Source organism: Rattus norvegicus, chromosome 9 (assembly GCF_021556685.1).
Source record: "Rattus norvegicus strain SHRSP/BbbUtx chromosome 9, alternate assembly SHRSP_T2T, whole genome shotgun sequence".
NCBI lineage: Eukaryota > Metazoa > Chordata > Mammalia > Rodentia > Muridae > Rattus > Rattus norvegicus.
This window is the reverse complement of record NC_141542.1, coordinates 57,344,231-57,354,227: the sequence shown is the minus strand read 5'-3', so window position 1 is coordinate 57,354,227 and position 9,997 is coordinate 57,344,231. Positions and strand designations below refer to the sequence as shown.

The following is a 9,997-nucleotide window of genomic DNA, read 5'->3' as shown; positions in this document are numbered from 1 at the left end:
AGCCGATGTGATTGGAAATTCAAAGCCCTGGACAGGACTAATGGGAAAGGATGGGACATCTGACCAAGAATGGTGCAGAGGGCTGGCAAGTAAGGAAGGAATCGGGCAAATGCAGCAAACCAAGGGCAAAGTGGCGTATTTACGGGAAAAGCTGCATGTGGGTCATGGGGAAAGAGCCAGAGACATAACAGGATTTTGCTTGAGAGGTTCCTTTTGTCCAGAATCCTTGCTAAGAGGTTAAATCTGAGGACCAAGGAACATTCTGAGTTCAGGAAGCCTCTGGCAGACAGTGGGGAGGTTGGGACGTCATCCTGTAGGGCTGACCTGTCCCCTTGCTCTACCCTCACTTGGCGAGTACAGAGAGCATAACTAAATGCTTCTTCTCCCTCCCCTTCTCAGTCGTGTGTCTGAATACAAAGGGAGGGAAGGAGAGGAAGGCCTGGCATCCCCCTCACAGTGTTTGAAGTGTGCAGAAAGGAGCAGGGGCAGTTTGGGTCTTCACTGGATGTCTTGTGTGTGTGTGTGTGTGTGTGTGTGTGTGTGTGTGTGTGTGTGTGTGGTTTGCCTGCATGTGTGTCTGTGCGTGTGTGTGCAGTGCCCAGGGAGACCAGAAGAGGATGTCTAATTCCATGGAGCTGGAGTTACAAAGCTTTGTGAGCCGCCAAGTGGGTGGGGTCTGGAGCAATGTCCTCTGTAAGAATTTTTTGCTCCTAAGCGCCAAACCGTCTCCCCATCAGGGGCGTCTGTTCTGTTCTGTTCTGTTTGTTTTGAGACAGGGCCTCATTGTGTAGCTCTGGCTGTCTTGAACTTACTATGTAGACCAGGCTGGCCTTGAACTCACAGAGATCGGACTGTCTCTGCCTTCTGAGTGCTGGGATTGAGTGAATGAGCCTGGCTCACTGGACATTTTTACTTAGCTGGTAGCCACACGAACTGATGTGACCCTGTACCCCTGAGGAGGGAGAAGCGTGGAGGAGACTGATGTGACCCTGTACCCCTGAGGAGGGAGAAGCGTGGAGGAGAGCCACGTCTAAGGTGGAAGTCACAGTAGAGTGGCCGCTAGGCTTAAATGCGTTCCTTATATATCATGGTCAAAATGCATCCACATTGCATATTGGTTGTGACAAATGGGCTTTTAAAAAAATCACTGTTGAGATTTTAGGTTAGCATACAAAAATATGTGTCACTATGGCACCTTTAAACATGCATATACTTATGGCACATGTACATTCATATACATATGTACATGTGTGCACATATATACACATATACATATACACATAACATATACATACACATATACATACACATACATTTATGCATCATATAAACATACACATTGAGTACATATACTCACATATATATCATATACATATATACATACAAATGTACACATATACCATATGCAATGCACATACACATATATATCATATGCACATACACATACACAAATACATATATATCATGTACACATATACATATGTATTATTGCATTATATATATACACATACACATATACATATACATCATATATATACTTACACAAATACATACACATCATATATACATGCACATATACACCATATACATATGCACATACACATATACATATACATCATATTACACACATACACATATATATCATATACATATACACATACAAATATACACATATGTCACATACATGTACATATACACATATGCACACATCATATTATACACATATACACCATATACATATACACACAAATATACATATACATCATATATATGCATACATATACATCATATACATATATGCATACATATACATATATATTATATTATACACATATACATCATATACATATATATCAGATACACATACACATCTACAATGTGTCACTATGCTTTGCTGTCCTCCTTGGCTGGTTTCTGTCTTGCTCCCTAGCAGTTCTCCCTTCTGCTTTCATGACATGCATCTTCCCTTACCCTCTCTTAAAGCCATGACCTGCACACACACGTGCACACACACAATTTTAAATGTGCGTTCCCCATAAAAGCAAAAACCTGCAGTATTTAAACAAGGGGCATTGTCTTTCCGAGTCTGACTTATTTTGCTTTACATACTGACTTCCAGTTACATTCATTTTCTTACAGAGTCATGACCTAGTCTTTCTTCATGGCTACTGGAAACTCCACTGTGTGTACGTATGTCCTCCATGTGTTGATGGGCATCTCGGCTATTTCCCAGCTATTGAACGCTGTGGGGTGTTTATGTAGAGTCCCTTGGGTATCTGACCCAGAGTAGGTTACAGGGTAGTTCTATTTTTAGAGTTTTGGGAAACTCTCCTACTGATTTCCAGAGCAGCTCCACAAATTGCTATTCCCACCAGTTGTGAAAAGGGATTCCTCCTTTTCCACATCCTGGTCGGTGTTTGTTCTCCTGATGGCAGCTATTCCAGCTGGGCGAGGTAGAATCTCAGGGCAGTTTTAATTTGTATTTTCCTGATGGTGGAGGATGCTGAACGCTTCCTTAAGTATTTATCGACTGAAGAGAAAAGGTGCACCAGAGGCAGAGAGCAACGCTGAGCAGGAGCTGCAGACCAAGAGCTCTGAAAAGGGACTTCGCTGATTCCAGACTATGAGGCTGGTGATAAAGAGGCTCCTTTGGTGTCACCAAGAAGAAATAACTGTGTGGAGCAATTCACCCATACGTATATGGCGAACCTTCCCTTTCTTTCTCCAGTTTGACTTAGAAATGAACCGTTTTAAAACAGGAGTAGAGAGTTGAATCATATCTGTAAGCTGAAGACCTGAAGATATGTTTTCTACCTCAGTGCTGGGTAGATTTATGTCAGTTCCACACAAGGCATAGTCATCTAAGAGGAGGGAACCTTGTTTGAGAAAATGCTTATGGAGATAAGATTGGGCCATAGGCAAGCTTGTAGAGCATTTTCTTAACTAGTGATTGATGGGGGAGAGGGCTTTACTCTCCGTTGCTGGTGCCACTTCTGGGCTGGTGGTACTGGGTTCTATAAGGAACCAGGCAGAGCAAGCCGATAAGCAGCACCCTCCATGGCCTCTGCAGGAGCTCCAATAAACAGACCAAGAAAAGAAATAGCACGGGAAAGAAATTTCTGTCATCCAGATTTCTGAGGAATTCCTGGAAGACAGAAAGTGGTTAGGACCACCTTGGTGGTGAGCAAAGGGGTCCTGTTGGAAACCACGACCCACAAAACAATCCTGTTTGCCCACACACTGCATATAATTACAAAGAGAAGACCCAGGACTTGGGGTGTTGTTGTTTTTGTTGTTGTTGTTGTTGTTGATTTTGTTTTGTCTGTTTGTTTTGGTTTGGTTTTTCAAGACACGATTTCTCTGTGTTGCTGTGGCTGGCCTGGAACTCACAGAGCTCAGCCTGCCATTGCCTCACGAAGGCCCGGATGAAAGGCGAGTGCCACCACTTCCTGCTTCAGCTGGGTTCTGCTGCTGTAACTGGAGAGAAGCCCTTTCCTTACAGAGATGTCCAGTGGGACAGCCGTGTGAGTTCCGGGTTTCAAACCTCAGCAGTGCTGTCAAAGGAGAAACAGTTACGGCTGGAGCCTAAGAACATTCCAGAAAGGCTACCTTGAAGATCCTCCTGACCTTTATGGGGCTGATGGAGGAGAGGCGAAATGGTTGGGAGGAGAGGGCTCGGTTTACTGTTGGAGAACAAGCAAGAGAGCTTCTCCTCGCTGGAGTTGACAAGGAAGAACCACAGAATGGGCCTGGAAGATGAGCTGTGGGTCTCTGTGGGATGGCGGACTGGGAAACCGGTTTCATGGTAAAGGGAACATGGAGAATAAAATGAATGTCCAAGCTCAACAACAGAGGAACTGAGGTCTAACCTAGCCATATGTGGGAAAGAGGGGCTAATGTTTTGCTAGTAAAACATAATTAACCACACAGTAAAAAACCTTCTTTGTATATATCATTGATCCCAATAAGTGTAATGAACTGAAATTTATGAGCTAGAGGGCAAAAACCAGCTCAAAGAAAAAGTTAAGCATCATTACTACTAGTTGTACAATAGCTCAGGCTTGGGAGTGCCAGCCTGGGCTCACCACCTACAGCATGTATATAAAGTGAATGTGTGACTGTATCTGCTACCTAATTTACAATGTTTCTGTGACTTACAGACCAGATAATGTATGAATAATACCTGTACTCTGAGAAAGAGAGCTCAGTACTGGCTGCTTTTCCAGAGGACTAGAGTCTAGGTCTCTAGTTCCAAGGGTTCTGACACCCTCGCATCAATGCATTAAATTATTATTTAATTATTAATTATTTAATTAAATGATTATTAAAAATTAAATAAATTATCATCTTAAATATGTGTAAAGCTCCTTGCAAACAGTGTTGAATGCAGTTATTGTTAGAAAAGACATCTGAAACAGAGCGATAGGTTTACAGTTTGAGAATGGAGAAGTAAAGAGGGGATAAAAAGATACTAATGAAAATAAAAAACAGGGAGCCTTGAGTTCAACACAGCAGGGTGAGGTGCCTGTGCTCGCCTGATCCCACTAACAGCATGTGTGTTTGCATGCCTGTGTACATGCCTGCATGCATGTGTGTGTATATGTGTGTGTGTATACATATACCTGTGTGTTTGCATATATATGTGTGTGTGTACATATATACACACTTATAAAGATAAGAAATTACAAAAACAACTTAGAAAAGGGAAACAGAAAACTAATTGCTAAATGATTCACTATTCAGAAGTAGCTAAGCTGGCAGGGGGACCCAGAAGTGGGCAGGCTTCTATCACAATCAGCAAAAATCCTGTGCCAGAACCACTCTTGTGAATATGGAGAGAGAGTTCCTGAGAGGCTAAAGGAGAAAGGATGATTGGAACGTCTGTGTGAGATTCAGCTGGGGCTTTCGCTACCCCTCTGCAGAAGACCACACAGAAAGTTAACTCGAGAAGCACTAGGCTTGGGTGAGGAGCAAGGGATGCAGAGCTTAGAAACACCATGGGTGGGAAGGGTGAGGACTCTGTCCCCTTCCTGCACATGACTTCAAGAATGCTAGTAGTCAACATGGTAAAGATGTCAACTTTCTAGGTTGTCTGACTAGTTTAAGAGAAAAATACCCTAAAACACTGATGCTTGGGATTCCCCAGTTGCACTGCCTGGACCAATGTGCTTGTAGTAAATTTGAAGGGAAACAAGCCACATCCCAGCACAAAGAGGTTAGAACAAAGGTTTCCCCTTTCGTGCTTTGGGAGATTGTCTTGTAATTATGAAAGGTCGCCTGAGGATTGACAATGGGTTCAGGAAAGCTTCCACATAAAAACAGAAATAAAACTCGAGAGAGAGGGGGTGGGGGTGGGGGAGAGCAGAGCAATGCAGAATGCAAGACGCTAACAACACCAAAGAACTGTTCCCATTTTCAAAGAGGTAGAAAAACATGATCAAAAAACTAAAACGAAGTCACATCCCAGGGTGGCTGTGCCTCTTTTGTCAACATAACACAAGTTAGGCTCAACTGGGACGAGAGAGAAAATACTCCCATTTCATTGGCCTGTGTGTACGTCTGTAGGGCATTTTCTTGATTAATAACTGTTGTGGGAGGTCCTAGTCCACTGTGGGTGGTGCCACTCCTGGGCTGTATAAGAGAGCAACTTGGGCAATCCAGGGAGGGAGGGGGAGAAGGGAGAGGGATGGGTGGGGGAGAGAGAGAGAGAGAGAGAGAGAGAGAGAGAGAAGAGAGAGAGAGAGAGAGAGAGAGAGAGAGAGAGAGAGAGAGAGAGAGAGCGAGCGCTATCAAGCAGTGTGGTCTCTGCTTTAGTTCCTGCCTCTAGGTTCCTGCTTGGAGTTTCTGCTGACTTCCCTCAATTATGAACTGTAGTCAGGATGTGTGAGCCAAACGTGCCTTTCCTCCCCAGGTTGCTTTTGGTCATGATGCTTATCACAGCAATAAAAAGCAAGCCAGAACTGTTGTCACTGGGGCTGGGAAGATAGCTTGTTAGAGTGTTGGCCTCACATGTGGAAGACCCTGCCTTCAATTTCCTTGAAAATTAAAAAAAAAAAAAGCCAAATGCCATAACGCATTTGAAAAATTCAATAAGATAAAATTGACAGAAAAATAGAAAACATTAACAATTGGAAAACATTCCCCACAAAATGGGAAACAGAGCATAACAAGGAGATAAAAGTAAGCCAAAAATAATAGTGGAATTGTGATTCTGCTTAGCAGGCTTCCCCAAAACCCATAGTTTAAGAAAGAACACTGGAAATCAAGGAAGAGTATTGGGTTAACAAATGAAGGATTTCCCAGCCAGAAAAAGCCTGAGTTTCAGGGTTGGGTATTTAGCTCAGTGGTAGAGCGCTTGCCTAGAAAGCGCAAGGCCCTGGGTTCGGTCCTCAGCTCCGGAAAAAAAAAAAAGAAAAGAAAAGAAAAGAAAAAGCCTGAGTTTCTAAATGAAAAGGGTTAACTAACTAACCAATCACAGCCAACTAACCAATCAATGCCAACTAACCAGCCAATGCCAGCTCCCCGCCAATGTTAACTAGCCAATCCATGAAAATAAATTCATATGAGACAACTCAGGGTGAAATCTCAGAGCACTCAGAACAGAAGACCCTGAAGTCTCCTGGAATGAAAATGACACAGATAATGGAGCAGAACTGATGGCTGCCCCATCTCAAGAGCATAGATGGACCCAGCAATGCCTACAGAATCCCCAGGGAAGATGACTCCCAGTTGAAAATACAGACTCATCCCAAACCTCCCTCAAAGGAAGGCTAGGAAAAGACACGAGCAGCCAAGCTATTCTCAAAGAACCTGTCCTGATGAGTCTGGTTGAATACACCAAAGCAAGGGGACAAACCAAGAGAAACAGACACTGATCTACTACCGAACACAACACAGGCAAATGGAGGGCGTGCCCAGGGCAAGATCAACCAATGGCAGAAGGGTAGACAGTTGTGGTGTAACTCCAAAGGAAGACCGGCTAGAAACAAATACCTAAACCAAGCAAAGGGAGAACTTTATTAACTGTCCAGTGAGCAGATGTTACACAGAGTTAGCTATGAATCATACTTTCAAATACTGATATAAATAACTGTAACGTTTTTGAGGAGAACAAGGAATGGTGTTGGGAGTGGCATTAGAGGTGAGGTATGGGCTATGTAAGAAACCTAAGTATCAAGTGTCCCACACAGGAAATAGATTGAATCGTACATTGAAAGTCAGGAGATAGTAACGGAAAGCTTACTGTTCAGAAATGTGGAAACAATTATCAACGGAAACAATGTAACAAGCAGGAATCGAGATAAGGGGGCAAATGAATGACAGTTTGGCTTTAAGTTCTAGTATTCAATTTTAAAAACTAAGCATCCATACATGTTAAAATGTATACAGATTAAAAACATAAACACAGTCAATTGACAATATTAATACCAGATAAAACAATATTTAAGCCAAAAGTATTATGAATTAAGTTATTTCATAAAGGTTCTCTCTACCGAGAAGACATATTGTTGTGAATCTTTATCCTATTAAATATATCAAAACTCTTTATCCGAATCTTTCTCAAAAAGCCGAGATTAAACAGACAAAATAATTAATTCTGTATTCATGTTGAAGACATGAATAGTATAACTAAGTAGAATATATTCTTACACAAACATGTAAATATTTGCACACATATATATCCACATGCATTCTTTTTCAGTTGATCTTAGAGCACTCATAAAATCCATCAAGGGCTTGTAAGGGAGCTCAGCCATTAAAGACGTTTGCCTCAGAGACGGGAAAACTTGAGTTCAGTCCACGGGCCCCACGTGGTAGAAAGAGACAACAAATTCCCACTAGTTGTCCTCTGATCTCCAATGTGTGCCAGGGTGCATGTCCCCCACATACTCACACACAAAATAAAGACATTAAAATGTTATTCTTAAAATTTTAGGAGACATTATTCAACAGTACACATTAAAAATTTCCAGCACAGCTCAACAGGAGCATACACCATAACATTTTGGTTATCCAGTCTCAGGCCATAGACAGTAAGATTAAAAATAAAGAAAGCAAAAATGGCAGGAAAAATTAAATCACTTACAGTCTTTCAATGTCAATCTCTAGAGTAAAAAAGAAAAATTTAACTGATATCCGCAACTCCTTTGAAATGGACAGCAGATTTAACAAGACAAAACCAGAATCTTAAAAGGTAGCAACAGTATCTTCAAGACAACATGTGTAAATAGCTCAGTGGGGAAGGTACTGTCAGTAATCTCGAGTTCATACCCCAAAACCTATGTAGGAAACCCAGGTGTGGGGTTGTGTGCTGATAAAGCCAGCCCTGGGGTAGCTTAGCCTAATTAGAAAGCTCCGGGTTAGTGTGAGGTAAACATATATTTTCTCTATACCCAAGGTCAACCTCTGCTACAAACACACACACACACACACACACACACACACACACACACACACACACACACACAAGCACGCACACATCTCTATGAAAGAGGAACTATGGATATTCTGTGATGGAGAGCCATGCACCATTAGTCTTCTTGAGACAGCCTTATTTCAGTTGTCTGTCCTCAGATCTCATCTGCCATCACATTTGTCAGTTGTCTGTCCTCAGATCTCATCTGTCAGACTGTCATTCCCTTGCATGGATTAATACTTTCTTATGCTAAGAATATCATGGCCAACAGTGGCTTTGAAAGAAGGAGAAAACAAGCAACAGATCATTTCGGAACAGAGTTAGTGAAAAGAAATCTCTTCTTAGGTCGGACACGGTGGCTCATGGCTTCAATCCTAGCACTCAGGAGGCAGAGACAGGCAGATCTCTGTGAGTTTGATGACAGCCTGCCCTGCATAGTAGGTTCCAGATACTGCCTCAAAAACAGTAAACAAACAAACAAAAATCTCTTCTTGAAAAGTTCTTTGCTTAAGTTGCAAGAAACTTCTCCCAGACCCAGGAGACAGGTGAAGGTTCCAAAGACCTAGGAATATATGTTGTCTAAATCATTTTAGGAGAATAACATGACCCCCCTTCTTCTTCTTCTTCTTCTTCTTCTTCTTCTTCTTCTTCTTCTTCTTCTTCTTCTTCTTCTTCTTCTTCTTCTTCTTCTTCTTCTTCTTCTTCTTCCTCTTCTTCTTCTTCTTCTTCCTCTTCCTCTTCTTGACAATCTGTTTATTTAAGTCATCTCCTCTTATGAGCGAAGGGATGGGAGAGCAGAGTAATGGTCACCATGTGATAAAAGAAAAGATGAGCTTAGCATCCAATGGGCTTTCGTGGTCCACACACAAGAGTAAGGGTCCAAACCAGTGCTGTGGTCCCTTGTCGCGTGGGGGAAGGTCCGGGGTTTCTTTACTCATCCTCATAACCGGTCAGAAGTGGGTTCACGTGAGGGTTGTGGAAGAGGGTTTGGTTATCATCTCACCAGGGAAGGGCTTGGTCCTGATGCAGAGATGGGTAGGCCACAAATGCGAGTCTCTTGTGCTTTTTGTGTCGCGACTTCAGGAAAACATTGAGTGTGCTCTCTCCCGCCCAGGGCAGCACCACGAAGTAGGTGAGGGCCTTCCACATATGAGCTGAACCCTCCTAGCCGTGGGTACCACTCGACATGGGCCACCCCATCCGTGGGAGGGCCGCGCCCAGCAGTCAAGAGACTCGAAACCCACAGAACACTGCCAATGCCATCTTGGGACTCGAGAATTCTTAATAAAAGAATTATTCCTAAAAACAAAGGGACCTAAAAAGAGGCCGTGAAGTGCAATTATGTGAGCTCTTAATGAAGATTTATTCCAAGAGTCTAAGACGGTCCAATCCTGAGAAATCTCTCACTGGACTGGAACATCTACAAACTAAAGAAGAGAAACAGCATGTGCAGTCTTCTCACATGTAGAACACAATTTCAATCAAATTCCAACCTCTCTTCCTAAGTAAATTAGAAAAAGAAAGAATTTTCCTTTGGTAATTTCCTTACTTACTGGTGAAATAATACGAGTGTCCCACAGA

The 9,997-nt window shown here is 42.5% G+C and overlaps 1 pseudogene; it reads right to left on the bottom strand.

Annotated features, from left to right (window-relative positions):
• Positions 1 to 9,346: 9,346 nt before the first annotated feature.
• Cox6a1-ps2 (cytochrome c oxidase subunit 6A1, pseudogene 2) lies at positions 9,347 to 9,679 on the bottom strand (annotated as a pseudogene).
• Between the last annotated feature and the right edge of the window lie 318 nt (positions 9,680 to 9,997).